The sequence below is a fragment of the Anabrus simplex genome, chromosome 1 (genome assembly GCF_040414725.1).
Source record: "Anabrus simplex isolate iqAnaSimp1 chromosome 1, ASM4041472v1, whole genome shotgun sequence".
NCBI classification, from domain to species: domain Eukaryota; kingdom Metazoa; phylum Arthropoda; class Insecta; order Orthoptera; family Tettigoniidae; genus Anabrus; species Anabrus simplex.
The window spans coordinates 1,353,798,993-1,353,817,017 of record NC_090265.1 but is presented as its reverse complement, the minus strand read 5'-3'; positions in this window follow the sequence as shown (position 1 = coordinate 1,353,817,017).

Sequence of the window (18,025 nt, the reverse complement as noted above, 5' to 3'; positions counted from 1 at the left end):
ATATAATAATAATATTAATAATTCCCGAAGCAAGACATCAATGCTTTTTTATATCAGAAATATTTTTTTGAAGTTTTTCGTATGGAGCAAGGCATTGTATGGAAGTGAAACTTGGACGATAACTAGCTGAGGAAGAAAGAGAATATAAGATTTTGAAATGAAATGTCGCATGGCATTTAGTGCCAGGAGTGTCCAAGGAGAAGTTCGGTTCTCCGGATGCAGGTCTTTTATTATTTGACGCCCGTAGGCAATCTGAGCGTCGTGTTGATGATGATGAAATGATGATGAAGACAACACGTACACCCAGTCCTCGTGCCAGCTGAATTAACCAATTATGGTTCACAACCCTGCCGGGAATCGAACCCGGGACCCCCGTAATTAAAAGCCAGCACGCTAACCATTTAGCCATGGAGTCGGGAAGGAACTTTTGAAATGTGCTGTTACAGAAGAATGATGAAAGTGAAATGGATAGATCGAATCACGAATGAAGAGATACTGAATCGAATTGGTGAGAGGAGATCGATTTGAAAAAAGTAATTGACGAAAAGAATAGACAGAATGATAGGACACATTTTAAGACACCGAGGACTTGTTCAGTTGGTTTCTAAGGAATGTGTAAGGGGTGAAAATAGTAGGGGTAGACCAATGTACAGTATGAATATAACAAGCAGATTAGAGCAGATGTAGCAGTTACGTAACAGTGAAAATATAAGAACACGACAGGGTGGATTGAAAGGCTTCATCAAACCAGTCTAAGGAGTGCTGATTCAAACAACATCAACAAAAATATAGTATATTAATGTCTAAAAAAATTACACAGTTCAGTCACAGTGAATGGAAATGTGGACAAGTTTCTAAATTGTAAATGTGATAATTAATCCAGTTTAAAGGCATGTTTTAAAGAAGGAACCAACTTAACAAGTCCTCGGTGTCTTAATGTGTCCTATCATTCTGTCTATTCTTCTCGTCAATTATTTTTTTCAAATCGATCTCCTCTCACCAATTCGATTCAGTATCTCTACATTCGTGATTCGATCTATCCATTTCACTTTCAGCATTCTTCTGTAACAGCACATTTCAAAAGTTCCTTCCCGACTCCATGGTTAAATGGTTAGCGTGCTGGCTTTTAATTACGGGGCTGCCGGGTTCGATTCCCGGCAGGGTTGTATGAGGAATGCGTATCCTAATTTTTGAACATTATTATGTTCTTATTTATATGGAAGGAACAACATAAGGAACATCATTATTATTCACCCGCCCCCTTTCACCCACCTCGGGGTGATCGTGTGTACGAATTGTTCACGCAAATGGATATGACCCTGTTTTACGGCTGGATTTGCTTCCTAAGGCCAACCCAGTGTGGAGGAATTTCACGATTCCGTGTTTCCTTCTTGCTTGGTATAGCTGTATGCTGTGTGTATATTTGAACAAACACAGAAATCTAGCCCCAAAGACAAATTAATTAACCAAATGCAGCTAAAATCCCTTCCCCGAACAGTAATCGAATCTGAGTCGAAGGCCTTGACTCTGACAATTCAGTAAAGGAGCTGGACTACAACGAGCAAAACTATTATGCAAATTAATTAAGTTACCGTTGCATTCATTTAAAAGCACTGATTACTCTAAAGATTAAAAAGTAATGTAATATTCTGTATGGTAATTGCTACACGATGATGAAAATGTATTAGGAAACGTTCAACATGCGAATAATGAAAAAAAAAGTAGCCAATCAGGGAAGACAAGAGAAAAAAATGAAAGAGGCGAGAATTAGTAGAGTGTGGATGAGGAAAAATAGTAAAATAGTGACTAAAACTTGAATAGCAAAACCAAAGCGTACCCATACTCTCCACGAAGGACCCTCGAGGTATGGGAGGCTTCCACTATTTGTAGCCTCGGCATTGTGTATTTGTACTGTAGTGTGCGGGAGACGTTCTTATCGTGCGCCGATATATGTGTAGGTGGGAATTCTTGTTGAACTTTCCTGGTGTACAGCAATCAGCCATCCAGTAAGTGGCCACTGTAGAAGTTGCCTTTATGCACTTTATGGGAGAAATCCTGGGAAAGAAAAATCCGATTCCTTCCGTAATTTAAACATTCTTTGTGTCAGAATACTCCACAAATATGGGTTTTTCCAAGTTACTCTTAGAATTTCTTCATTAGTTACTTCATATACCCCTGAAATTTTTAACATCCGTCTGTAGCATATCACCTCGAACACTTCCATCTGTTTTTTAGCGCCCAAGTGAAGAAAATAGTAGCAAATTCTATACATTTATTCCGCTATCCCTTTGATTTGATTTGATTTTTTAAATTTATCATCAACAGACATATTACTTCTCCAGTTATATATGACATAATAAATTCAGTTAATAACAATATTAACAAAACTTACTACTAATAAACAATAATAACTAAGTAATGTCCAATAAACACATATTTGCAAAACACACACGGAAGAAAATAACTTTTAAACAGAAAAATGTTTACAGTTTTGAAATGACCGATATATAAAAGAAGAAATTATAACTTTCATTTACCAAATACGAAGAACAGGATACGAGAAACTCTCTGTCTATTAGGCTTGGATGTAAAAAGCTCCTTTTAAGCACTAAAGGCTGCGTTCGCTTTGCTGAGGGACCGATTGTTATCCTATTAATTACTGTTATTTGAACTCCGAGATATGCGAACTACTATAGGCCTAAACTTTTCAGGTGTTCAGCCCTTAAATGTTCTGGATGTAGAAAAAATTATGAATATGATTTAACTAACCTGGGATTATGCGAGAGCTGCAAAGTTGTGGCAATATTGTGATCAGTTTATGAAGCAACAATTGAGGGCGCCATTGTTGGCAGCACAGTAGAGGAGAGTTCGAGCTACGCATTGCATCTAGTTGAAGTCCCTGATATTCTTATACTGACAGGTCATTGGAGCCATGAACTAAATGCCCGCTTCGTATGTCACAATAGTCTAGGCTCGTCCTGTTTACGATTTAATAACGTCTTAAGAGAGTTCCTGAGATATTATATATAATACTGATAGGATAACATCTTGCAAGTTGTGAAGATTAGATGGTGAAGATCATCTTCTAACAGCTTCTTTCTTATCTCGTAAGAGTTCAAGGAGACAAGGATTGCTATAACTGTGAGGGGTACAAAATCAATGTCAAACCTTGCATAATCTTATGGGAGTCCCACTCGTTGGCTGATGGTCAGCGTACTGGCCTTCGGTTCAGAGGGTCCCGGGATCGATTCCCGGCCGGGTCGGGGATTTTAACCTTCATTGCTTAATTCCAATGGCCGGAGGCTGCGTGTATGTGCCGTCCCCAACATCCCTGCAACTCGCACACCACACATAACGCTATCCTCCACCACAATAATACGCAGTTACCTACACATGGCACATGCAGCCCACCCTCGTCGGAGGGTCTGCCTTACAAGGGATGCACTTGGCTAGAAATAGCCAGACGAAATTAAATTAATCTTATGGGAATTACCCGCTTCCCTCTGTCTTCGCTAATTGTATGAACGAGTGCAAGTGGTCACTCAACGCTGTAAAATGTTGGTATCTGATAGTGACCACTCAGCCATCTGCAACGTGCACGTTAAGAGTTATATTCCTGAAATCTACCTGAACATTCGACTTAGTGTGGTGATATGGTTACACCTATTCACCACGTGGACTTTCTTCCACTTATCAATTTCTCAACAGCGGTGTTTCTTAGTAAACCGCAGGCAAAGGATGTTTTTCTAAATTGTTAATAGAGGAAATCGCAGTCCGTCGTTTTGTATCTGTTTACCTAGACAATCAAACCGTATTATTTCATGACCACAAATCGCCATTCTGTTAGATTTTATGTGCTAATTCACCATTCTAGCTGTACCCTGGATGTCATGGTCCTCGAAATCTAGAAAAATTTGTAAAACAGGAAACAATTTAGCCTATCATTTGGATACGGATAACCATGCCCCATTGAAACTCTGTTATATCCTTTCGATTAATCAATGTATGCACAAGGTGCTAAGTACTGGCAGAATTAAGTGTGCGGAAATCTGATTTGCCATTCTCTCAATAATGTGCCTAAACAATTCAATAGGTGTCTCCGAATTTCCTCATCGTACTGTCTATAAAATATGAGCAACGGAAAACCTACCTTAGCAGCATAGAAAATGTCAGCAAAAACCATTCTTCTGAGGACATGGAGCTGAGTATTATGAAATACACTCACCTGAAACAAAAAAAAAAACATTCTTGTGGAGAAGACACCAGTAAAAAACGAAAAATAAATCTAAAGATGCATAAATCATTGTCAGAAACTGTATTAAAGGCAACCTCTCCTTAGGCTGTTTACTTAAATGTGATACACAGTAACTGTGCTGGACAGTAATAATTTAATCGAGCTGAGTAAAATGAAAATTGGCTAGATTCAATTCAGTGTAACAGAATAGGAAGGGCGAGATTGGCTTTCAGTACGTTATTCAAATGTCATAAATTTAACAAGTTCCATTAGTAGAAATCCGGTGGAAATGTTTAAATAAACAATTACCTCACAGTAGTAGGTATATCTTGTATTGAAGATATCAGTGAGTGTGGAGGAGCTATGTCAGGCGTTGATTACGTATACTCCTTTATGACTCTTACAACCTGGTTTCGTGTCAGGGTAAGTTTCAATGGACGTTGTGAGTCCGACACATACAAGGTACTAAGCGAAAGAATCAATGTTCAAGGAGGGGAAACTGAAACTCTGAGGGTGGAACCTGCCAAGTTGGGGTCAGAAGGCCAGCGCCTAAACCATCTGACCCACTCAGCACGGCGAATGAGATTAGCCTACGATATTATTGTTCTACCTGAGTCTGCAGAATGCTTGGAGAAACTTTGAATGGACAACCTAGTACGGCCTGGTTCTAACAACACTTATCTGAAAATGTTGCTCCTATCCATTATTTCCATTTAGACTGGTCACGCCACGTAGCCACATTAGGATATGCAATCCATCACAACAATTTTCGTTGTGTTCATTGTCCTATGGGAATGCGTAAAGGAAAATGAACCATACCACACCGTGCTGTAGGAATGTTACTTGTATGACGTATTTACGCACTCCTACATAATAGTGTATTTAAGGTATATTTTCCTTTTCACGTGCGCATAAGAAACGAACACAACGAAACTTGCTGTGATGGATCGCATATCCATTTGTGGCTGGGAGACGTGACCAGTCTTAAAGATAATGTTGTTGTTTGAGTCATCAGTCCATAGACTGGTTTGATGCAGCACTCCATGCCACCCTATCCTGTGCTAACCTTTTCATTTCTACGTAACTATTGCATCCTACATCTGCTCCAATCTGCTTGTTATATTCACACCTTGGTCTACCCCTACCGTTCTTACCACCTATACTTCCTTCAAAAATCAACTGAACAAGTCCTGGCTGTCTTAAGATGTGTCCTATCATTCTATCTCTTCTTCTCGTCAAATTTAGCCAAATCGATCTCCTCTCACCAATTCGATTCAGTATCTCTTCATTCGTGATTCGATCTATCCATCTCACCTTCAGCATTCTTCTGTAACACCACATTTCAAAAGCTTCTATTCTCTTTCTTTCTGAGCTAGTTATCGTCCATGTTTCACTTCCATACAATGCCACGCTCCACACGAAAGTCTTCAGAAACATATTTCTAATTCCGATATCAATGTTTGAAGTGAGCAGATTTCTTTTCTTAAAAAAGCTCTTCCTTGCATGTGCTAGTCTGCATTTTATGTCCTCCTTACTTCTGCCATCGTTAGTTATTTTACTACCCAAGTAACAATATTCATCTACTTCCTTTAAAACTTCATTTCCTAATCTAATATTTCCTGCATCACCTGCCTTCGTTCGACTGCACTCCATTACTTTTGTTTTGGACTTATTTATTTTCATCTTGTACTCCTTACCCAAAACTTCATCCATACCATTCAGCAGCTTCTCGAGATCTTCTGCAGTCTCAGATAAAATAACAATATCATCGGCAAATCTCAAGGTTTTGATTTCCTCTCCTTGGACTGTGATTCCCTTTCCAAATTTCTATTTGATTTCCTTTACTGCCTGTTCTATGTAAACATTGAAAAGGAGAGGTGACAAACTGCAGCCTTGCCTCACTCCTTTCTGGATTGCTGCTTCTTTTTCAAAGCCCTCGATTCTTATCACTGCAGACTGATTTTTATACTGATTGTAGATAATTCTTCGTTCTCGGTACCTGATCCCTATCATCTTCAGAATCATAAATAGCTTGGTCCAATCAACATTATCGAATGCCTTTTCTAGATCTACGAATGCCATGTACGTGGGCTGGTCCTTCTTGATTCGATCATCTAAGATCAGACGTAAAGTCAGGATTGCTTCACGTGTTCCTACATTTCTTCTGAAGCCAAATTGATCTTCTCCCAACTCAGCTTCAAATTGTTTTTCCATTCTTCTGTAAATAAAACGTGTTAAAATTTTGCAGGCATGAGATACTAAACTAATGGTGCGGTAGTTTTCACACCTGTCAGCACCAGTTTTCTTGGGAATAGGTATAAAAACATTCTTCCGAAAATCGGATGGGACTTCTCCTGTCTCATACATCTTGCACACTAAATGAAATAACCTTGCCATGCTGGTTTCTCCTAAGGCAGTCAGTAATTCAGAGGGAATGTCATCAATTCCAGGTGCCCTGTTCCTATTGAGGTCACTCACAGCTCTGTCAAACTCTGACCTCAAAATTGGGTCTCCCATTTCATCAGCATCAACAGCCTCTTCATGTTCCAGAACCAAATTATCTACATCTTTACCCTCATACAACTGTTGGATATGCTCCTGCCACCTTTCTGCTTTGTCTTCTTTCCCTAGAAGTGGCTTTCCATCTGAGCTCTTAATATTCATACACCTAGATTTCCTTTCTCCAAAGGTTTCCTTGATTTTCCTGTATGCAGCATCTACCTTTCCCAGGACCAAACAGCCTTCGACATCCTTGCACTTCTCCTTCAGCCATTCTTCCTTAGCTACCTTGCACTTTCTATCCACTTCATTCTTTAATCGCCTGTATTCTTTTCTGCCCTCTTCATTTCTAGCATTCTTGTATTTTCGTCGTTCATCAATCAGGTCTAGTATCTCCTGAGTTATCCACTGATTCTTAATTGATGTTTTCTTCCTTCCTAACATTTCTTCAGCAGCCCTACTGACTTCATTTTTCATGACTCTCCACTCTTCCTCTATAGTGTTTCCTTCAGCCTTTTCATTTAGCCCTTGTGCAACATGTTCCTTGAAACAACCCCTCACACTCTTTTCTTTCAACTTGTCTAGATCCCATCTTTTTGCATTCTTCCCTTTCTTCAATTTCTTCAACTTCAGATGGCATTTCATGACCAACAAGTTGTGGTCAGAGTCCACGTCTGCTCCTGCGAAAGTTTTACAATCCAACACCTGGTTTCTGAATCTCTGCCTAATCATAATGAAGTCTATTTGATACCTTCCAGTGTCTCCAGGTCTCGTCCACGTATACAGCCGTCGTTTTTGGCGTTTGAACCAAGTATTGGCAAGGACTAAATTATGATCAGTGCAGAATTCAACCAGCCGACTTCCTCTTTCGTTCCTTTGTCCCAATCCAAATTCTCCTACTGTACTACCTTCTCTTCCTTGGCCTACCACTGCATTCCAGTCTCCCATCACAATTAGATTCTCGTCACCTTTTACATATTGTATTAAATCTTCTATCTTTTCATATATTATTTCAATTTCTTCATCATCCGCTGAACTAGTAGGCATATAGACCTGCACTATTGTGGTGGGCATTGGTTTGGTGTCTATCTCGACGACAATAATTCTTTCACTATGCTGGTCGTAGTAGCTTACCCGCTGCCATATTTTCTTATTCATTATTAAACCAACTCCTGCATTTCCCCTGTTTGATTTTGTGTTGATAATTCGGTAGTCGCCTGACCAAAAATCCTCTTCTTCCTGCCAACGTACTTCACTTATACCAACTACATCTAACTTTAGCCTATCCATCTCCCTTTTCAGATTCTCTAACCTACCACAACGATTCAAACTTCTAACATTCCACGCTCCGACTCGCAGAATGTCAGTATCCATCTTCCTGATGATCGCCCCTTCTCGTGTAGTCCCCACCCGGAGATCCGAATGGGGGACTAGTTTACCTGCGGAATATTTTACCCGGGAGGAAGCCATCGTCAGTACATCATTCATACAGAGAGAGCTGCATGTCCTCGGGAGTTAGTTACGGCTGTAGTTTCCCGTTGCTTTCAGCCGTGTAGCAGTATCAACACAGCTAAGCCATGTTGAGTATTATTACAAGGCCGTATCAGTCAATCATCTAGACTGCCGCCCTTGCAACTACCGAAAGGCTGCTACCCCCCTTTCGATGAACCATTCGTTAGTCTGGTCTCTCAACAGATACCCATCCGATATGGTTGCACCACCTGCAGCTCGGCTATCTGCATCATTGGGACACGCAAGCCTTCCCACCGCGGCAAGGTCACATGGTTCGTAGAGGAGGCTTAAAGATAATAATGAATAGAAACAGCATTGTCAGATACGTGGTATTAGAAGTAGAACATCGGACGAAGCCTTGGAGAAAGTGAACAAAAAGGAAATAATAAATCCAAACAAGAATAATATAATGTAGGAGAATATAATCAGATAATACAAATCTGCAGTGAACACAGACATTTTAAATATATTCTTTTCTACAGTTGGTAGGGTTTCCCACGCATCTGCCCGAGGCTTTCTATTTAGGTATACTCGTTGCTGGTAACCTTGTAGTTGTTTTAAATTTGTGGCTAGGAATATCCATACACAGTAGGTCAGTGTGTGAATTAGAAAATTCGTAATAAAAATGGCGTATGACCTCCGGAGAGGCCTGGTACGGGTCTGTTTCTCGTAGACGGCTTATTATGCGCCCTGCATGTCTGTGAAGATGAGGGCCCTACCTAGGAATATGTCTAATGCTGAATACGCCACACACATACCCAGCCACCGAGCCATTGGAATTAACCAATTAAGATTAAAATCCCTGTACCGGCCGGGAATTGAACCCTGGACCCTTTGAACCGAAGGCCAGTACGCCGGCCACTCAGCCAACGAGTCGGACAGACATTTGATGCTCTGTGTATTGTAAAATCTATGAAAACGTAACCTTTTGCGCATTAGGTTTTGATAACTGTTTTAAGACATTATTATACTTTTGCAGGAGAGTGGGTGATATGTGACAGTTTAAAAGAGAGTTGCTCTAAACTCCTGAGTGGTTGACTTTATGCTCAAATTATGGGGTTTACGAAGAATGATACCAGAATATGTTCAGCTAAACCTTCAACATTACCTGCCAGTCAGATTTGATACGTAAGGGCATGAAGATGTTTAAGCCTTGATCACCCGAAAAAGTCTGATGAATGCATCCAAACTGAAAGGATCCGCGGGACTGTTCACCATTTTTCTTAATTGTGGTATAGACATTGATCTTTTACATACTTGCCTACCGTTTTGTCATAATTATATTATCGAGATCATGATTCACTGAGTATCGAAGATTCATTCTTTCTAACACTATGCTAAAAATTCTCCTTTGAATACAGATATAGAAGGCAGATAACATCCAGGCTTTCATAAATATTAACAGATATGCAGAATTTAGGACCAAAGATGGAAAAGAATGAAAGTGCCAGAAACATGTTTTCGAGTAAACGCCAATACTACTATTAAACGTTTTCATTCCTCCCCTGAAGGGGGAGGCGGGCCTCTTAGACGGTGACGCCGTCTCTCAGGCCAGGAGATTGTTACGTTGAAGGAGATGTGCGGAGAAGGTGAGGGGGTAGGCGGCCGTGGCCTATACTACGAACTGTCCCGGCATTCGCCTTAGTGCAGGAGAATAGAAAACCACGGAAAACCATTCTCAGGACAGCCGACGGGTGAGACCAGGCGTGAAGTCCGGCACTGTGCCCCAGGCCCGTCTCCAGAATGCAGAGGCTTAGAGCCATGGTAGAGCCGTGGCCAACTTTCCTCTGCTCGGTTGGCCGGTCAGAGTACAGAGCATATGGGACAACAACCCACTCTGCATCTACCGACAACACCAATAATAGAGTTCTCGAGCACAATGGCACTTTCACCCTTCTATACTAAAGGAGACCAGGAATTAACAATTACATACGGCCTTTCAGCTGCAAGTATACTACATCCCGCACATTTTATAAAATTCATAACAATATTTAGCTTCTATAAATTTTATTTATTTAATTAAGAGGCTCAGAAATTAGAAAATACACCAGTGATAGCACACTGACAACAATGGACGGCACAGATGAAATGCAGCGCGAGACGCTGGCACATTCACACTTCAACACCAAACTCAGCTGGGTTCATTGGACTGTGGCTCTACCTATTGCACTTCCTACCAACTAAGCTAATGACCTCAGGAACAAGCATAAGTTACCACCATATGCGGTATGGCTAATACATCCCCTTATTACGAAAAAATCCACACTTTCTTGGGGGGGGGGTCACATTTCGGCACTTTCACCCTTTTCCTTCTTTGGTCCTCAACCTGCAGATATATACAATATATCAATTGAAAAGTCCTCACAGTGTGATACGAGGAATGCCGACTGGTTTAATAGAATGCAACATATTTTCTTGTCCTCATAGAGCTATTGGTTGTGAGCCCCTGGGTGTAGGTGCTATATGCCTTCCGCTTTCCAGAGGGCTTGATATCGATCCGAGTTTCGAAAATAAGTCTTAGTACTGGCTGAGGATTGCGACATAATTTAGTCAACCTGGGGATGTCAACCGAACAGCTGGCTGATAAGAAGGAAGTCAACCCGGTCAAATGAGCCAAGCAATACTGCTGGGAGGGTCAACACACTATCTACATGCCATCCCAATATCTTCGTGCACGGCAGCTGTCTTGATAGAAGTCGTCTTTATAGTAGTTTCTCAATTAGCTGTGCCTACCATAGACCTGGTTTAGGCTTTGTAACCTTGATGGTTGGAGATATTGTAATAGTTATAGCCCAGCAGAGTAGACTATTGTCTGAAGAAAAGAGATATCCCGCGTAGGCACGACAGTTTGAAGACTCCGAAAGTCTCCCATACCTAAGATCAGTGATTGTAAGAGAGAAAAATCCCACGGATGGGAAAGAGAAATGGAGAAACCAAGCATATGGAAGTTGTTTTGACTTCATTATAACTATCGAGGAAATTGTAGAGAATTAACTTGAAAACTTGGCAAAATATCTCCACACTTCTGGTAAACCTTACAGCTGATATAGGCGACAGGCTAATTGAAATGTAGCAACAGCATTATCTATACATATAAAATACGAGTTTTATCTCTACATTGCTCAGATATTAAGAAGGATGGTGTTTCTGTATCAGTCGTGTCTACAGTAAGAATGAAATGCATTTTTTAAATTGTCCGTAATGTCTGTCTGTCTGTCTGTCTGTCTGTCTGTCTGTCTGTCTGTCTGTCTGTACACGCATCACGAGAAAACGACTGAAGAGAATTTAATGAAAATTGGTATGCAAAGTCGGGGAAGAAGTCGCTACAGTCTAGGCCATAAATATTTCTTTTTCACGCTGAGTGAAATGGTAGTTTAGGGGACTGCTTAAAAGTTAATTTACCGGGCGAGTTGGCCGTGCGCGTAGAGGCGCGCGGCTGTGAGCTTGCATCCGGGAGATAGTAGGTTCGAATCCCACTATTGGCAGCCCTGAAAATGGTTTTCCGTGGTTTCCCATTTTCACACCAGGCAAATGCTGGAGCTGTACCTTAATTAAGGCCACGGCCGCTTCCTTCCAACTCCTAAGCCTTTCCTATCCCATCGTCGCCATAAGACCTATCTGTGTCGGTGCGACGTAAAGCCCCTAGCAAAAAAAAAAAGTTAATTCTGAAATATGTATGTTATTAATGGTCCTATCTTGATGAAAATCGGTATGCAAAGTTGAGAAATAAGTAACTATGATTCTAAGCCATAAATAATTTTATTCACGCAGAGAAAAAATGATTGTTTAGTGGAAGGTCTAAAATTTAATTCTCAAATATTTGTTATTAGTGGTCCTATCTTAATGAAAATCGGGATACCGAGTCTGGGAGTAAGTCTCTATAATCTAGGTCATAAATAATTTTACTCATACTGAGTGAAATGGTAGTTTAGGGGAAGGCCAAAAATTTAATTCTCAAATATTTATGTTATTAGCGGTCGTATCTATAAATACAACACAACTTAAGTCATATGGTATTAAATTTCCAATCATTTATGTCTTATACATTGTTACCGTACCAGCTACGATCAGAGAGATATTCATAAATTTGGATTTTTGTTACTAAGTCTATATCAGCGCCGGGTCACAAGAAGAATGGTAAACAGAATTTAATGAAAATCGGTATATAAAGTCAGAGAATAATGAACTATAGTCTACGCTATATATAAATTTTTTAAGACGCCATATTATCACAGAGTCGAAAGAAAACTAAATGTGAATACTTACAATATAGAAATCTCATGAAAGTGATCCACAATAACATTACATTGATCGTTGTTTGTTGTGATGATCTTTGTGTCTTATATTACCACTCATCTCCGATAGGTAGGATTACTGCTGCCTACCACACATATATATTAATTTGCTTTACGTCGCACCGAGGCAGATGGGTCTTACGTCGACGATGGGATAGGAAAGAGCTAGGAGTGTGAAGAAAGCGGCCTTGACCTTAATTAAGGTACGGCCCCAGCATTTGCCTGGTGTGAAAAAGGGAAACAACGGAATGCCATCTTCTGGGCTGTCGACTGTGGGGTTCGAATCGACTATCTCCTGGATGCAAGCTCACAGCTGAGCGCCCCTAAGCACACGCCAACTCGCCCGGTCGTACCGAGTGGAACAACCTGCCTGAATATTGGCGGGAAGTGGCTGCGGAGTTAGATCACTTTCTTCTTTAGCATGCCGTTCCTCTGGTTCATAAATTTTCTGATACTACCGGTACGTAACAAACTGATTCATCATAGCATTCGAGCTATTAATTCCCTACTCTGAGGCACTGATTGGAATGAGCAGCGTGCATATTTAACGGAATAACGGCAGAGGAGTATTCACTGCAGTCTGCGGCGTGGTCATTCCAGCTCTGGAACTTTGGACTTAGATCGGCACCATAGCACTGTTCGTTAAAAGTGAGAAAATGTCCGGTTATTCATTTGATCGAGTGTTTTTTATGATAACATAGCTTTTAATCGCTACTTTCCTACTGACGTTTTTGTAATAAACTATGTTGACTTTAACTAGGAAACCACAAAGACAGCCAATCTGAGAATCCCGTAGCGAAGCACAGGTACATCAGCTAGTAATAAATATAATAATAGTAATGGACCAATGACCTAGATAGTAGGCGCACTTCAACAGCAAGCAAGAAATAACATGGTTTTGCTATTTTTTAACATCTCACTAACACATCGAAGGTTTACGCGACAAAATAATGGGAAAGAGCTGGGATTTGTAAGGTGGTGGACGTGGCATTATTTAGGACACAGTCCCAGAATGTTCCTGATCTGTGAAAGGGAAACCGCGTCAGACCATCGTCAGGGTTGCCGACAGTGGGGTTCGAATACACTATCTCCCGAATGCAAGCTCACAGCTGCACGACCCTAATCGCATGGCCAAATAATAATAATAATAATAATAATAATAATAATAATAATAATAATAATAATAATAATAATTGTACCGGGCGGTACACCTCCACAATGAAAATTCTAATATTGCGCCAGTCGAAACTCCTCTACAGGAGAACGCCTGAACTTTAACAGACTGTACTAATTCAAAGGTTTCTTGGGAGATGTCACTACCGTAAATCTTGAAGTGTTCTTAACTGTGTCTATTTCGATTTGTGTTTGTTTGCTCCATATCAAGAAATTTGAACATTCTCTAACAGATGTCTCTACCGAAACTAATATCGCACTCTGGTGTAAAGGAATGTACCTTCCTGAAGAAATTTTGTATTCATAAGTTTTGTTTTTGCTAAATTTTGTTCTGTGGTTTGAGAGTTGGCAATGTTAATCCTTTCTTTCAGCCAGTTTTGAAATTAGCCAATCCCGATTTTCTTAAATTAATTTTCGGCCAATCGGGGCTTTCTTCCCCAACCTGCTCTGAAACTGTGTTCTGTAACCAATAAACTGCTGTGGGTGTGTCTTATCATTCATGAAAGGTCTCGAATGTTCCGTGAGGGTTTATAAACTGCTGATTTTCTTGTCTCGGTGCCACTTCAGTAACATCTCTCCTAGTGTGATTATGTAGCTGGGGGCGGGAAGCGCCTCTTTCTTCGGGCAGCAGTTCATCTATAAGGTAATGGCCATTTAATAACTTCATTTCTCGCTAGCTCAGCAGTTTAACCCCTCGGGGCAAGTTCGAAACTTTTCTCATATAACCTATCTTTAAAATGTAATAGACACTTGGTAAAACTTCGTCTCTTTAACTATAAATTGGGATAGAGAGTGCTAAACCCTCTCGAGCTCCCACTCCTATTGTTTTGATTTGACTTTGTTTTCACAACCGTTTCTTCCTTTCTTAATGTAATAATGTCCTCTTATACAAGTCACCTCTTTAGTATGGGATTAGCCCTTGTGTATGCGGCCTAGTGCCAAGTAGGTTTTAAAAGTGTATTAGGGGTGCAAGTTACGCCTCCAGTCAAGTTGGTATTTTGGGCCATGTAATTAACCTGCTTCTTTACTGAATAGGCCCAGTAGGTTGGGTATTTATTACCCCTGTTCTTGGTATGCCTTGAGGGCACTTTGAAGTATAGTTTGTTGTGGCCTTTGATGGGCTTGAATTTTGAGAGCGGGTTTGCTCTTTCTTAAATTTGGTTTCTGTGTGCCTCGAGGAGGCTTAATATGGTAATCAGGAGCCAGTGCTCCTTGGCATGATTGGGGTTTTCTGCCCCTTTGTTTGAACTTGGTATATAGGTAAAGTTGGGCTTATAGCTCAAGGTTCGTGAGTGTCGGGCTCGAAGCCCAAATTTTGTAATGAACTAAAATTGTACTTTCTTAATTTGTTGATCTGCTACTTGGTACCTGTTATATTCTGTTATTTATTTATCTTGAAAAGAAAATATAACCTTTGTTAAAGTTTTAATTAACTTTAATTTCGTAAGTTGAGACCTATTCCACCCAGCACCTTCTTTCACCTCTGCTGTTCCACAGATACCTCGGAACAATAATAATAAGAAGAAGAAGAAGAAGAAGAAGAAGAAGAAGAAGAAAAAGAAGAAAAAGAAAAGGAATACCATTAATTGGCTGCAGTTGGTGTCCTTAAAAATGCATGTAGGATTTAGAAACGAAAATGCACTTTCCTTTCATTCGTATCGTACGCATAACCGGGTCCTGCGGTTGTGATCACAAAATCAAACAATACGATGAACTACGAGCTAGCCCAATTGTTTTCCGTTTACCGTGTGCATGTCTTTTTTAATTGAATGTCATTTAGCCTTCCTGGCTGCCAATCTGTACTTTAATCCACCAGATGGCAGAGGAAACGAATCTTTGTTACGATGAGATTTAATTATTTTCTATCCGGAGATTTGGCCATGCTGTTAAGGGCACACAGCTGTGATCTTGCATCCGGGAGATAGTGGGTTCAAACACCACTGTCGGAAGCCCTGAAAATGGTTTTCCGTGGTTTCCTATTTGTACACCAGGTAAATATTGGGGCTTCATTGCGACTGCTGTGACGTGGCTCAGACAGTCCACCATGTTGTAATGATGTGCTCACTTCGGAGCTTCCAGGGAGGTTACCACGAACTTCATGCAGCAAGTGAAGAGGCAGTGAATTGGTTAAATCTTCTGATCCTTTGTCCGATTGTTGTTCTATCTACTTTTAATGTATATATTTTTAAGTGTATATATGTATAGTTTTTTCTGTTGTCTCTATACGCCACACGAAATAATATAAATAATATTGGGGCTGTACCTTAATTAAGAGAACGGCCAATCCTTCCTACTCTTAGCCCTTTCATATACCGTCGTCGCCATATGACCTATCTGTGTCGGCGATACTTAAAACAAAATTGTAAAAAGGAAATAAATAAATATATATATATATTTTTTTTTCCTGGTGAACACCAAATGTATTACGAGTGGACTTCTTTCCACACTTCAGAAACCAAATTCACCTCTTGGGTGATAATAATAATAATAATAATAATAATAATAATAATAATAATAATAATAATAATAATAATAATAATAATAATAATAATAATATAATTATGTATTAAAATGACAATATGAATGAAGTGAGTCTGTGGATGAAAATAATCACTACATTAAATTCAGATGAATGTTCTGGAAGTCGTACAGATCGAATACTGAGTTTCTAAAAAGATGGTTTCAAAATACAAGAATTGAAATCTGCTATTCTCTTCCTTTCACCACGTACCGCACGAACGTTCTCGACCGCGTGCTACGGACTGATATTGCATGTGGTCTTCTCTCTGTGGGTCCCACGGAGCACGCTCCTCATATTTCTTTCCGACAGAGAAACAAGAACGAGGTTTTAGAAAAATAAGCGAACGGATACACAAGAGACGAGCTCTCGAATGCCTTCAGAGAAAAATAAAGAGAAAAGCGTTTCTTTAACCGCAGTTTTACGGCCAGTTCGTTATGTTTACACAGCTCGAGGAGGTCATTTTATCAGATAGCTTAAGCATACATATATATAACCGAGAGAACTAACATCTGATACATGTTATTTATAACCTGTAGACTTTTGCAGTTTCACTCAGGAGTCCCAGGTCAGCTATGTCATTGAAGTCTTCCGTACCATCCTATGTACCACTGAACAAGTTTTTGAGATAGAAAACGTCTTCAGTTTCGGAACCGTACTAGGACCGGTGAGCATTACAAACACAGGCAATTTTCAAAGGCGAAATATTTTCTACAAAAGGCGACAGTGTTCACTAACACATTATAAAGAAAATGGACGAATGTATCCAGCAACAATAGTTTAACCATGGTACGGCGTCATAATAATAATAATAATAATAATAATAATAATAATAATAATAATAATAATAATAATAATAATAATAATAATAATAATAATAACAACAATAATAATATCTGTTAGGTCATCAGCCCAGAGGCTGGTTGAATCCTCAAATAGAATCCACCAAAGGTTATGCGGTTATAAGAAAACCGCAAAAACCAATGGCAGCACCAAAATGAGGCGTATTAGGCAAGACGAGGAGTGAGGTAGTTTGCCATTGCTTTCCTCACTGGGTCTGAAAGTGCTATTGCAGCACGACTGATCCTATGAGCAACACCTTTCATAACACTCGGATGCACTAGTCGTGCTCTGAATTTCACTACTTAGCACCACCCATACCCCAGCAGCTTCCATATTGTCACAGCCATGGATAAGACTGGAATTTCGGTGAAAGCTACACTTTACTCTGGCCTGTACCAAGAGGTGGATACAAAAGCACTGTATCCATCAAGAAATGGCAGCAAGCATTAATAATAATAATAATAATAATAATAATAATAATAATAATAATAATAATAATAATAATAATAATAATAATAATTAATGTACGATAGCTCTGGACGCCAGCGTGCTAGCACGTTGTACGAGGCATACTTTTGGCTTGTCTCGTTAATTTTTACAAGTATACAGCAAAAAAAGAAAGAGAATACTTCAGAAAGTGTGTTGAGAAAATGTGTAACCGACCTCGATAGCTCCAGTCGCGTGAGGCCAGTATCCAGTATTCTGGAGGTATTTGGTTCGAACCCAACTGTCGGCAGCCCTGAAGATGGTTTTCCGTGTTTTTCCATTTTCACACCCGGCAAATGCTGAGGCTGTACCTTAATTAAGCCCACGACCGCTTCCTTCCCACTCTTAGCCCTTTCCTCCCCCATCGTCGCCATGAAACCTATCTGTATCGGTGTGTCGTAAAGAAAATCGTAAAAAGTGTAAACAATGCGTCAAAATTATCGAAAACTTTTCCAAGAGAATACC